The sequence below is a fragment of the Apis laboriosa genome, unplaced genomic scaffold, assembly GCF_014066325.1.
Source record: "Apis laboriosa isolate Shangri-la unplaced genomic scaffold, ASM1406632v1 scaffold10_cov145, whole genome shotgun sequence".
In the NCBI taxonomy this organism is placed as follows: Eukaryota; Metazoa; Arthropoda; class Insecta; order Hymenoptera; family Apidae; genus Apis; species Apis laboriosa.
In genome coordinates, this window is record NW_025220804.1 from 388,055 (window position 1) to 402,617 (window position 14,563).

The 14,563-nt window shown below is 35.8% G+C and overlaps 1 protein-coding gene across 1 annotated transcript in view; it reads left to right on the forward strand.

The window, feature by feature from the left end:
- Positions 1-14,563, forward strand: part of LOC122710696 (E3 ubiquitin-protein ligase MIB1) — a 571,840-nt gene that overhangs the window by 261,907 nt on the left and 295,370 nt on the right. The window lies entirely within an intron of this gene.

The following is a 14,563-nucleotide window of genomic DNA, read 5'->3' on the forward strand; positions in this document are numbered from 1 at the left end:
TCCGTATTTTTGAGAGTCGTAATGAGATTTGTAATATTTTCTTCAATATCTGTAACAAGCATAGTAACAAGCATAAATAACAAAAGAAAATTAAATTTCGAGCGATTTAATGCGAATTTGTAATTTAGGAATAGAATAAGATTCGCAATCAATATTTGGAAATTACTTAAATTTTAGTAATATTTGTGACAATGGTGCAAGTATCAAATGTCGAATGATTTAATCCGCATTTTTGAGAGTCCAATGAGATTCGCAATATTTTGTTTAATATCCGTAACAATAGCATAAGTTACAAAAGAAAATTAAATTTCGAGCGATTTAATGCGAATTTGTAATTTGGGAATACAACAAGATATCGTGTCGATATTTAGAAATAAATTTAATTTTAGTAATATTTGTAACAACAGCATAAGTAGCAAAAAAGGAAAAGGTATCAAATTTCGACCGATTTAATGCGAATCTACATTTTGGGAATACAATAAGATTCGCAATATCGTGTCAATACTTGGAAATTACTTAAATTTTAGTAATATCTGCGAGAACGGCTTAAGTATCAAATTTCGAGCAATTTAATTTGTAATTTGGGAATAAGATTCGCAATATTTGGAAATTATTTAAATTTTAATAATATCTGTGACAATGGCGTAAGTATCAAATGTCGAATGATTTAATCAGCATTTTTGAGAGTCCAATGAGATTCGTAATATTTTGTTCAATATCTATATATAACAATAACATAAATTACAAAAGAAAAGGTATCAAATTTCGAGCGATATCTGCATTTTGAGAATACAAAAAGATTCGTGTCAATATTTGTAGATTATTTTATAATTGTATCAAATATCGATTAATGCATCTCTGAGAATCCAATAAGATTCTCAATATTTTTTTCAATATCTGTATATAACAATAACATAAATTACAAAAGAAAAATCAAATTTCGAGCAATTTAATTTGTAATTTGGGAATAAGATTCGCAATATCGTGTCAATTGGAAATTACTTAAATTTTAATAATATCTGTGACAATGGCGTAAGTATCAAATGTCGAATGATTTAATCAGCATTTTTGAGAGTCCAATGAGATTCTCAATATTTTCTTCAATATCTGTAACAATAGCATGAATAACAAAAGAAAAGGTATCAAATTTCGAGCGATTTAATACGAATCTGCATTTTGAGAATACAAAAAGATTCGTGTCAATTTGTATATATATTTGTGATTTGTAGATTAATTGAATTAATATCTGTGACAACGACGTATCAAATATCGATTAATGCATCTCTGAGAATCCAATAAGATTCGCAATATTTTGTTAAATATCTGTAACAACGATGTCAAGAAAAAAATTATTTAAATTTAATTATTAAATTAAATTATTTAAATTTCGAGGCCCGCATATACTCTCTCTCTCTCTCTCTCTCTCTCGAGACGAAAATATCCGTTGATTCAACTATCGATCGAAAGTACGAGAAGTAAGAAAATTGCACCCGTTTCCCAAAGCGAAAGCAAAAGGCGGGCGCTGAGCCGGAGGAGCTTTATTCCACGACTCTCGATTCACCCGAAGTGGCAAATAGCAAGACGCAACACCCCCTCCCAGCTTTTGATTATGCACCGCATTTACTTCAGATAACGCAACGCGGTTAAGTATATTTGTGTACCGAATGAACGCGAGCGTTTGAACAAATAGCACGCGTGGTGTTCATAGGCGGTGGCGGAGCATTTGCGGGCGCAACAGCTGCGCTCAGCGACGCAGAATTTGCGAATTCCGCGGAAGAACGGAGGGGGAGGGAGGGGGAAGGAGAGATACTTGGGGAAATTGGAGGATGGAAGGAATGCACACTTTTGTTACGCGCCAGTTCTCGAGCGATCGTCTTAATTAACCGAACTTCCTCCCTCTCTCTCTCTCTCTCTTTTTCTTTCGTCTCTCTGACGACAACACCTTTAATTAATACCCCTGAACGTTTAACGATATTATATGGTATTGTATCGTGGTTGGAAATGGCAGACGCAAGAAAGACTCTTCAATCCTTTTTTTTTCTTTTTTAATTTAGTTTATTCGTTATCGTTACAATTGAAAATTGAAATACTGTTTAAAAATATATTTAAGAGTATAGGTTAGATATTCGCGAATTTTATTATTATACGATTAGAAATCGTAATAAACTTGTTGTTGTGATAAAAAGGATAATAACCTGCTTTCGTGATTCGCGACAAGGAGTATAAAGTAAATAGCGATTCTTTCTGTGGCCTCGAGTTGAGTTTATGTTTATGTTTATGTCGTGTCTTGTATATTTATGCGTGAATTGGACGTCATGGGGCGTTGTTTCGATTCCGTTAAACACATTCTTACATATTCTTCATTTTGATCGAATAATTTGATCAACCATTTTATTTTCTTCTTTGCTCGGCTCGTCGCGCGGAAGAGGAAAAATTTAAGAAGAGGTGATTTCTAAACGATTTATTCAATTTATATATTCGATGTGTTAATCCTTCGATTCGTTTATTAAGCGTGTAACGGTTAAAAAGGAATAATAAAGGAATTCAACCGAGGAGAAGATCTTCTTTTTCCCCCGCAAGTGATACCTCCGCCATGCTTCTCGCTACGTTCCTTCCATTCCTTACATACTTGGCTAGTCGAGACGGGGAAATTTCTGTGTGGACCTTTCATCTTGCGTTCGTTGCTCTTTCGAATTGCGCTTCGCCGGGAATCGTGTCGACGTCTTCGGAAAAAAAGGAAAGAAAAAGAGAGAGAAAGAGAGAGGGGAGTATGTTGTTTTTTAATTTAAAGCCCGTGTTTTTACTCTTGAAACTCTTAAAACGAGTATCGAAGAAAATTCTGAAATTTATCAAATTTCTTGAATATCCCATTGAACGAGGAAAATAAGAAAAATTAGACTCGCAACTTCAACTGATTTCAACTTTTTTATCCGAAGATCTGAAGGAAGAAAATCAAGATTCTGTTCATCAAGACGAATAAAATTCCACAGGATTAAAATCTACCTTTATTATTAATCTTCAATTCTGCAACTTTCACGATCGTTTTCACCTTCATCTATAGTCTCCAAAGTTCGATTTCACGATATTCCACGCTTTCATTCCTCGTCGAATCCTGTTCATCGATCATGGAAATGGGAAGAAAAGTCATTCGGCAATCTAAAGAACCTTGTTCAGGAAACCTTGGAGGAAATTTTTCCACGTCGAGAACGGGTTGATTTCGCGACCCTTATGGTGGGGAACGAGAAGCAACGAGATGCCAGAACGGGACGGTTCGTATGGAAATTGTTTGCGGGGGTGGTTGGCGGGCCAGAAGTCGGGCGGCGAGGGGGTGACATTATCTGTGTAAAGGGGTGGAGAGGTCGTTATGGCCCGCCTCTCCCTGCTTCGTTCCAGAGAGAATGCCGCTGCCCTCCGGCTATCCCCTTACGCCAGCTTCTCGGGGGTCGCTTCAAAGTGTCCAGGTTTCCCCTATCAGAAGGGTGGATTCGTCCTGTTCGATCGTTTTGGAATTTTTCAGATTCAGATTATTTATCTCGCGTGGAAGTAAAGGAAAATTAGAGGAGAGAGAAAACTCTTGTCGACTTACATTATTACGTTGAATTGCTCGAAAAAAGAATATATATATTCTTTTTTATATTTTTATATTTTTTTTTTATATTTTTTTACATTTCCATTATTCACATTCCCTCGAAAGCGAGGGGAGAAGCAGCGATGGAAATCGTTCCTTTCACCTTTCCTGGCGCTATTCCATATGACTCGTGTCAGGCATTTCACCTTTCTTTCCAATAATTTCTGGTCGAAAAGAAAGCGTCTCCTCTGAGTATTTCAATTCGAGGACAGATAAATTAGTAATTCGTAATTTCCTTTCCTTCCTAACTTTCTCCCTCGTGAAACAGATTTTCGAGTACGAAAACGAGAAAGGGGGTGAGGGGGGATAAAGTCGCCGCCTATTCCATGTCGCCACGTTGCCTTTTATATCTTATATACGCCGGCAAATATCGAAACGTACGAGTTACCGGCCGTTGCCAAGTTATCACCTATTTCACCCCCTCCTCCCCCCCGTTCCGCTTGGCTCGCGACTTTTGGCAACCGGCCCCCGAAAATACAAGGGGCGGCGCAAAATTATTTAATGGCCGATGTCTACCCTCGTGTGTCGTCGATACGTGCATAATGCCGATTTGGGACGATGCCGAGGAGACGAGGGGGAGGAGGAGGCAAGAAGGAAGACATTTTGTTCTTTTGTTGAGTGCGATTTTCAGCAATTCCAATCGCGAACAGATCGTAGTAGATAATAATAATAAATTATTCAATTGGATAATCAGTTCAGGTTGGATTATATGAGAATTAAAAGATGGAAAAGAAATCAGTTAATTTTAAATTTAAACGTCGATAAAAAATCTGAATGTACTATTTTTATAGTAGATTTGAAAAAATCTTAAATTTATAATCATTTATTTAGAATGTATAATATATAGTGAGATCTCTGTTAAAAACATGAAAAAGCTAAATCATAAAGCTGGTAATCAAGATTTGAAAATATATTTTACACATAAAATAAACTTACTATGTGACCGAATTATTCAAAATAATCAAACGTATTATTGTAATATTAAGTAGTAGAGACGTAAAATTGGAATCTCTTGCGGGGATAGAAAATGTTTCCATGAAGACTCGATACTCGTGATGATTTTGAGAGAGGAGGGGGAGAAATCATCGGGGTGGTACTTTTTTATTCGACAACAGATTCACGGATGCGGCATTTACGGGCGCGTTTTCAGTTGCAAGCGGGCCTCGGAGAAGCCGCTCCGGGTTGAAAATTCTTGACATCACGGGAATATTCCGGTTGAACTGACGCTGAATCCTATCGCGGGAATATTTTCTGCACTGGTTGACGAGCATCTCGACGGAAACGTATTTATACGCTCGAAAAGATTGCGAATTATTTCGATCCCTTCTCGATGCTTCCTCTACACCCGCCTCTCTCCCCCCCCCCCCCCGTGCGGTTTGTGTTTTCCTACAAATTTTCCATCCTACGGAGATATTTTCGTGCCTTGAAGATCTTCGAAGGAAAAAGAGAAGAAGGAAAGGAAAAGTTGCGAAATACGCGTGGATCGCACGATCATTCTAAGAATGATTCCTCGATGATTCATACGATATTATATCGCGGATCTCGCAAATGTATCGAGGTTTCTGGGTCGGAAAAAACGCATCCTCGGATCGAGCTTCGAGTGAAAAGGAAAAGAAAAACTCGTCCACTCGTGTTGCTCAACAGATCCTCAGATTGAGAGGATCCTCTTTGTCGCTTCCCTTTATATATATATATATATATATATATTGCATTCGATGAGCAGTCGGATAGAATAATACACGCTCCTCTGTTAAAACCGTTAATTAAAACGCGTTGGATTTATTAATTAAAGCGTGCATTTTGCATTCGCGCGTTTACGTATGTTTGGATGGATTTACGGACGTGGTCCAGTTTGTAGGCCAATGCCGGATTTTTGGCCGGAGTAGTGGCAATTGGAAGGTAAATAATATCCGATTGTTTCGAGTTGTTTCGAGTTGTCTGCTTATTCCTTTCTTTTTTTTTTTTTTTTTTTTTTTTCTAATAAATCACGGTAATATCTCTTTCATAAAGGCTCTAGATTATTATAAATATTCCATTAACGATTATTGTAATGTAAAATTAGGATTCCACGTACAGATATATATTTGTATATATATTTCTGTAACTAAATGATAAATTTCTCTCATAATTCGAACAAGCGCGGCGAGGGGGAAAGAATTCTTCGGAAATCCATTAAAACTTTAATCCAACAGCATCGCACTTCTCTTCGCGTATAATCGACTTCACGACCACGCGTCGTGCTTATAACATCCCTCAGCCGATATTTCACACGGCGAACACCCATTTCCTTCGATTATTCGCGACGGTGAACGACGTCGACGACGTCGAGTGAACGAGGGGGAAGAAGGAAAAGGTTGAAAGGAAGGGAAGGAAAAAAGATGAGGAGAGAAAGAAGGGAGGATGGCTTCTTGGAGGATGGCGTGGTTGGATTATTATTTAGAATGGATATCCTCTAATTAGTAACGTTAATACGCCCTAACGTTGCCAGCCCTGCTTCCAAGACAATGGCGGAGATTGTGTTGAATGCAGTAATCAGAGGGCAGACTCTCCCGGGGGGACGACCTTTCTCTCCTCGCGTTCATCCTGCAGGAACAGCATCTGCTTGCCTTCTTCCCCTTCTTCCTCTCCACCTCCTCATCCCAGCCCCGTATTTCCCCAGACGTGCGTTCAGCGCGCTCTCTTTTCGACCGAGCTTCGAATTCAAAAGGCTCCCTGTTATTTCGACGCAACATGCCCCCAATGTGGATCATTTCCTTCCTTTTCTCACGCTTGTTCTTTCCTTCCTCCGCTACACACTTCTGCTACTCGTCTTGTACCACGATTTTGACCAACACTTTTGACAATCTCTCCCTCTTGCTTCCTTCTCGTCCGATCCAGCAACTATCTGCTCCACTTCGCGAGCACTTTTCTTTTTCATTGCTGCAAAAAATCGTTTAATCCTTTAACTGCGGATATTTTTAGTATTTTTACATCGCTCCAAACGCGAAAGAAAAAAAAATATATTTTATCAAAATCAAATACTCTTGGAATACGAGTGTTCATCGCTACAAGATATTCGATGTATTTATTGCTTTCCCAGACAATAATTGTCACAAGTTGTTCATCAAAATTAACATGTGTTGTTTATATATCATCCGTCTCTGGTTATAATATATTCAGTATGCGGTTTAATAAACCACACCACGCTAGTTAAAGGGTTAGAATTTACTTCTTGGACAAGCGTAACAAGAATAAAGAATAGCGCGTCTTCGTCTTGGATGTTAAATTGTCAAAACAGAGAAGGAGGAAGGGACAAATGGGAGCAAATTCTGGAGTGCGTTGCAATATGATTAATTCTCTTAAGGCTCGATTATCGAAAATTGGGGGGGGGGTGTACCGATTCCCCTTTTTTTCCACCCCCTCCCTTTCATTGTAAGGGAGGGACGTATAAATCAGGGGAAACGTATCATAACGTTGATTTACGCCCGTTCATTAAGCCCGTGTTCCCGTAGTTACGTAGCAACGCGAACGTAGTAAATCTTGGTAGGAGCGAGCCGCGCGGCGAGGCGAGTCGCGCGGCTCAACTGGCCGCAATTGATGGCGATGCGGAGATCTTGTTAGCGACAAGTGAAATCTCGCCGGCCTATCGAGGCGCCGTACTCCAGGCGCAACGCACTACCGTGCCCCCTCCCACGTAATTGAATCTTCTCTCCGCGATAGAGGCGCACCAGTGAATACTAATTATCAGGGGTCGAATGTCATTTACTTAGGATAGGGTGGCCCGATTATCCTACGATTAATCGCGACGTTTGGCGCGTTCCGCGGATCCAGCAACATCCAACCGATGATCCCCGCCGAACGGTAATTGAATAGTTCGGAAACGATAAACCAAACTATCATCCAGGAGTGATGACGCTCTTGGGAGTTGATACGGATCGTCAGGGAGGATTAATTGGAAACTGGGTCGCCTTGTTTGTTGGTAAAGTGATACGTTTCGAATTTTTTGGAAATTGGAGAAATTTCGAGAATTGTGGGAATTTGTAATAATGGAGAAGAAAAAGGGAAAGAAAGTGTTATCGATTTCTATGATATCATTGATGATTTATCCAAAAGCTCTCTTTTTCGTTATTGGGGAGTAGAGTTAACTGTTTTGTCATTTTATTTGTAAAATGACGTTTCGAATTTTTTGGAAATTGGAGAAATTTCGAGAATTGTGGGAATTTGTAATAATGGAGAAGAAGAAGGGAAAGAAAGTGTTATCGATTTCTATGATATCATTGGTGATTTGTGCAAAATCTTTCTTTCTTATTGGGGAGTAGAGTTAACTGTTTTGTCATTTTGTTTGTAAAATGATGCGTTTCGAATTTTTGGAAATTAGAAATTTCGAGAATTGGGAATTTATGATCGAGAAGAAAAAGGGGGAAAGTGTTATCGATTTCTATGATATCATTGGTGATTTGTCCAAAAGCTCTCTTTCTCGTTATTGGGAAATAGACTTAACTGTAAACTGTAAATTGTGTTGCTTGTTTGTAAAATGATATGTTTCGAATTTTTGGAAATTAGAGAAATTTTAAGAATTGGAAATTTGTAATGATCGAGAAGAAAAAGGGGAAGAGGGAAGTAAACTGGGTCCTTGTTTGTAAACTGTTTGTAAAATGATACATTTCGAATTTTTGGAAATTAGAGAAATTTTAAAAATTGGGAATTTGTAATCGAGAAAAAAAGAGAAGGAAGAAAGTGTTATCGATTTCTTTCTATATCATTGGTGATTTGTGCAAAATCTTTCTTTCTTATTAAATAGAGTTAACTATCTTGTCATTTTATTTGTAAAATGACATGTTTCGAATTTTTGGAAATTAGAAATTTTGAGAATTAGGAATTTGACTGTAATAATCGAGAAGAAAAAAGAGGAAAGTTATTAATTTCTTTTTATATCATTGGTGATTTATGCAAAAGCTCTCTTTTTCATTGGGGAATAACTGTAATAAATAACTGTAATAAAAGGAATTAACTGTAAACTAAATCATCTTGTTTGTAAAATGACGTGTTTCGAATTTTTGGAAATTTACAGTTATGTTAAAAACTTTGAGAATTGGGAATTTGAGAATCGTTGTGACTGTAAGAAAAATCTTTCTTTCTCGTTATTGGGGAGTAGAGTTGATTGTAACTTGGATTTGGAAACTAGGAATTTGAAGATCGTCGTGACTGTAATAATCGAGAACAAAAAAAGGAAGAGGGAAGTATTATATTGATAGGAAGTATTATATATAATGATTTATGCAAAAGTTCTCTTTCTCGTTATTGAAGAGTAGAGTTAATTGTACTTTCCAATTGTAAATTGTAAACTGGATCGTCTTGTAAAATGATATATTGGAAATTAGAAATTTTAAAAATTAGGAATGTAATAATCGAGAAGAAGAGGGAAGTGTTAATTATAAATTGGGTCCTCTTATTTGTAAAATGACGCGTTTCGAATTTTTTGAAATTAGAAATTTCGAGAATTGGGAATTTATGATCGAGAAGGAAAAGGGGGAAAGTGTTATCGATTTTTCTATCATTTTATCATTTCTATCATGATTTGTCCAAAAGCTCTCTTTTTCGTCATTGTAAAGTAAAGTTAACTAAAAATTGGGTCGTCTTGTTTGTAAAATGACATGTTTCGAATTTTGAAAATTAGAAATTTAGAGTTATGTTAAAATTTTGAGAATTGGGAATTTGAAAATCGTTGTGATTGTAAGGGAAAGCACTCTTTTTCATTATTGGGGAATAAAATTAATTGTAAACTGATCGTCTTGTTTGTAAAATGCATTTCAAATTTTTGGAAATTAGAAATTTTGAGAATTGAGAATTTAATAATCGAAAAGAAAAGAAAAGAGAGAAGTGTTAACTGTAAATCGGGTTGTCTTATTTGTAAAATGACGCATTTCGAATTTTTGGAAATTAGAAATTTAAAGTTATGTTAGAAATTTTGAGAATTGGGAATTTGAGAATTGTTGTGATTGCAAGGAAAATCTCTTTTTCTTGTTATTGGGGAGCAGAGTTGACTGTAAACTGGGTTTGGAAATTATGAATTTGAAGATGGTCGTTATTATAATAATCGAGAAGAAAAAGAGGAAAAGGAAAGTATTATCGATTTCTATATCATTAATGATTTATGCAAAAGTTCTTCTCTTTCTCGTTATTGAAGAGTAGAGTTAACTGTACTTTCCAATTGTAAATTGTAAACTGGATCGTCTTGTAAAATGATATATTGGAAATTAAAAATTTTAAAAATTAGGAATGTAATAATCGAGAAGAAGAGGGAAGTGTTAATTATAAATTTTATATTAATTATAAATTGGGTCGTCTTATTTGTAAAATGACGCGTTTCGAATTTTTTGAAATTAGAAATTCAAAGTTATGTTAGAAACTTTGAGAATTTGAGAATCGTCGTGACTGTAACGAAAATCTCTCTTTCTCGTTATTGGGAAGCAGAGTTAGCTGTAACTTGAGTTTGGAAACAAGGAATTTGAAGATCGTCGTGACTGTAATAATCGAGAAGAAAAAGGGGAAGAGGGAAGTGTTATCGATTTCTATATCATGGGTGATTTGTGCGTAGCAAAGCTCTCTTTCTCTTTATCGGGGAGCACGAAGAAATTGACAATGTAGGGCGTAATACGAAGAGCGATAATATGGATGTACGTAGAATGAATATTTTACGACACTTTGAAAATTCTTCCTTTTTTACGTGACATTTCGAATTCCGGGAGCAAGAAACTGGAGATAAGAACGTGCCGTAACTGTATTTTATTAAATAAAAGTTGTCGTAAAAATGGCTGTTTCAAATTCTACTGTACGGCTAAAAATCATTCGTCCCTTCATACGCTGATAAAAGTTCTCGTAACTTTTTTTTTTTTTTTTGTATATATTAGAAGCTTCCCTACTTGTCCCTACGATGACGATATACCCCCTTTTATCGTTGATATATTTATCAATATCTTTTATCTTTATCTAGATCTATTTCTCTATTCAACTTTACGCCATTTTATTTTCACTTTATTTATTTTCATTTTATTTTATTCTGTTTTTTTTTTTATTACAATTTAATATATCATAAAGCTTCGAGACTAGAAACGATGAAATCTAAAAAGTAACTTAAAGTAACGGTGAAAGGAGAAAAGGTTGCCACGCTTTGATGCCTGACCACGCGCCGATCTATACTACTTACCATAGAAGTAAACATCTCTCGATTGCGCGATACTGGGTCGTCACTTTTTTTTAAAAGTGATAAAATTATTTTATCGAGGTTGGCGAATCTTATTTATATACACGAAGAATGCAGCACGCTTCAAAAATTTCTAAACCCAGTTCAGACCTTATCTTTATGCGTGAAACTTTTTCGAAAGATTTTCATGTTCGATAAAAATGCCAAGATATATTACACGTCCCCCTCCCCTCCCTGTGAATGATTTAAATCCCGAGATACACCTAGTATTACGAAAATTCTTTGTAATAATTTCAACCTATAAAAACTTCGATCGATAATAAATTTACATACGAAAAATAATTTAAAAGTTTCGAGGACGAAAAATTCCAAGTCGAAAATACAGGATCGTGTAGCAACAAGCTAACTCCCCTTCCCTTTATTAAATTTACGACTCTTCAAAATTTCACGAATATACGAAAAATGGCACGCTCGAAATTAACAATCATCCATTCGTCTAAATCGTCTCCTTCCTACTAATTTCCCCAAAATTAAACCGTCGCTTAATCGATCCACCGAAAAGGGAAAAAGAAAAAAACAAAAAACTGGAACCATTCTCACACGATATCACACACAATTGGAATTATCATCCCCGATTAACTCTGCATTTCCAAACCGAAAGAATCCAACGCAGCGCGTTCGCGGCCGAAATTTGCCGAGTTTTATTGGCGATCGCGGGGCTGTTTTTTCGGTGTATCGAGATAATTAACAATCGGTGTCATCGGCTGGTAAATGAAAGTGACGAAACTATCGGTTCACCGAGGTATCTCGTAATATTTTCACGATTAACGAATCAAATGAAACGAATGGGGATTTGTTTCACGACGTGACAAGGGTTGAGGCATACGTACCCTTCCCTCTTTGTCCTCCAAGAGGGTGCAGGTATGTGTGTGTGTAACGAGAACAGCCTTCGGGGAGCTGTTGCCACCCCTCGAGGATGCTGCTGCCACTTTATTGCTGCAATAAGAGTTATCACTCGGTGATAACTGCCCCCGTAACTCCAACGTTCGCGATGAATACACATTCCTGCCCCCTCCCTTCCTCCCTCCCTTTGTCCTCGTGTTTGCTGCAACCTCGTCCGAGATATCGTTTACACGCTCTCCTTGAGGAACTTTTTTCGAGGAAGGGGTGGGGAGTTGAATTTTTCTTCCAAGGGTTGCGGAGAAAGATGGATTTGTTTAAAAGATTTGTACAAGTTTTGGAAACAATTTATTTCTCGATTAACACGATTTTCATTTTAATTTTTATAAGAATCTCGTATAAACGGTTTACAGGTATTAGATATTAGATGAATATTAATTTTATTACGATTTTTATACTCATTTGACTCATTTTTCGAAATTGTAAATTCGTAAAATGTGTAGATTTTCAGGGATAATTGATAAATTGTGAGTCGCAATCTTTTGAAAGTTGAAAGGTGAATTGGAATTGGAAGCATTTTAAGAAATATTGAGGAGAGAATAGGTTGTGAGAGGTTTTTACTTTAATTTTTAAGAGAAAACGTCCCTCTTAAGTATGATCGAGAGTGTGCACGATCGGAAGATTCGAAGATCCTGTAAAATTTGTATAAAATATCCGAGCTATAAATTTTGTCGGGGCAATTTTTTTATGTTTCTAACTCGGAACTCGTGTCTTACTTTGAAAAATTACGTGATAACGCAGTTCCTGGTTGAGGTGAAGAGAAAATAAAGCCGCTGATAAATGATGCAGAAGCGCAGAAAAATGCTTCGTTTAAAATTAAAATTTCATACGGCAGACGTTCGTATGTAAAACGTGATAACTAACCCGGTCTTCGGTTGAAACGAGTTATTCATATCCGTCTGCCTATAATAATTTCAGGAAAAAGATCTTTTAATACGTGTGCGAGGCCACGTTATTACCTAGTCAACTTTATGCCCGTTGTTTCAACTTTTGAAATATATTTCACCAACTTTTAAAGCTCTCTGTTGTAAAAAAAAAAAAAAAAAAAAAACGAAGGAAAAGAAAAAGAAGATTTATCACTTTTTGTTAATAAAATCGACGTAATTAGTAAGTAGTATAGGTCAGAAATATACAGATTCAGAAATAAAGTCACAAAAGTCATTGCAAGCGGTGTTAATTTTTCAAAGAGCGATTAATATTTAAATATATTCGTTTATTACACGAAAACATTGCTTCATCTTCGAGTTGTTAACTTTATATATATATCTCGTTGGTATTTTGTTGTTATTGCAATACATGGACTTATTTTCCTTACCAATTATCTATTTGGCTGTTCCCATGTCCATAGAGAGGGAATAGAGAATTACCGAGTTCTTGTTGGTTTTGCTCTTGCCACGACGGTCTTTGGAGCTTGGATCCGGAGCAACGTTTAATTAATTTCTTCTTTTTATTTTTTCTTTTTCTTTTTTTTCTTTTTTTCGGCCAATGTCGCTTTAATTAATGGTCCGCTTTATTTTCTTTCTTTCGAGGAAAGCGGATACGTAAGAGGGATGAATATGACTTTGAAAAAAATTGATTGACGAGGCAAGTTTGTAAGACAAAATGGAGTCATCGCGGAGAAATTAAAAAAAAAAAAAAAAGTCTCTTTTCATTTAGAGACGAGAAATATTTTTACTTAANAAAAAAAAAAAAGTATACTTTGTATAAATTTATTTATTCTATTTCCAGTTCGAAACGAAATTGTTTTTCTATTTTTTTATTTTATTTTAAAAATTCCACTGAAAATTGCCTGGAACTTATATTTTTTAAGCAAAATATGTTATCATAAATTTAAATTTTTTTTTTTTTTCCTGAATGAAAATGTTGTATCTGTTCTTTCCTCTCTCTCTCTCTCTCTCTTTTTCCCTTTTTGTTAGCCTGGAAACATACGTTACCGGTTCGGTGATTTACAATGATTTTACACTAGATTTACATCGTGAGTCGATCGGTACAAGTGGAAAACGAATTTACGTTCTCTCTGAGCCAATTGTTACACACGTGAATTTACGATCTTTGCAAATTGAACGGAATTGCTCGAACCTCCATCCCCCCCTCCCCTCGTATTATTAGAATAAAACGTTGATCGCTGTTCCATGTTTCACGAAAAGATTTTATCATAGAGATATTAATCTCTTTTCATTACTTTTCATTCATTGATTACATACATAATGCGTTTCCATTCCGGAAAAATTCCATTCCTGTTATTATTTTATTGCCGTGTTTCGCAAAATTAAAAATTGCAATTGTGAGGGGAGAATAATCGAATCCAATTTGAGCAGAGTACCCGATAAATTCATTAATTGATAACAGAAAATAACGGCAAATGAATGCAATTGATAAACCGTAAAAATAATTTACAATTTCCAAATAATAAAAAAAAAAAAAAAAATTTCCAAACCGAAATCGTTCCAAGAAATCCTTCGTAACACTCTGAAAAATATCATCTTCTCCATTCCTCTACCCTTATTATTTTCTCCCTCTATTTAATCTCCTGATATTGTTTCCTTTATTTATCTTTTAAAGAAGGTTAGATTCACGCTCAATTATCCCACAACTTATTTCTAATAAAAAGTTTCATCGAGATACCGAATTAAAAAAATATTCCTGCCTTTTTCTTTTTTTTTTTATCATCCGATCAATCGTATCGACCACTATTTTTTTAAACTCCACTACTAAATTTACTACACTATCTCAACGTACCTCAAAATCACTTCCCTTAGTTTCCCTAAAAAAAAAAAAAAAAAAAAAAAAAA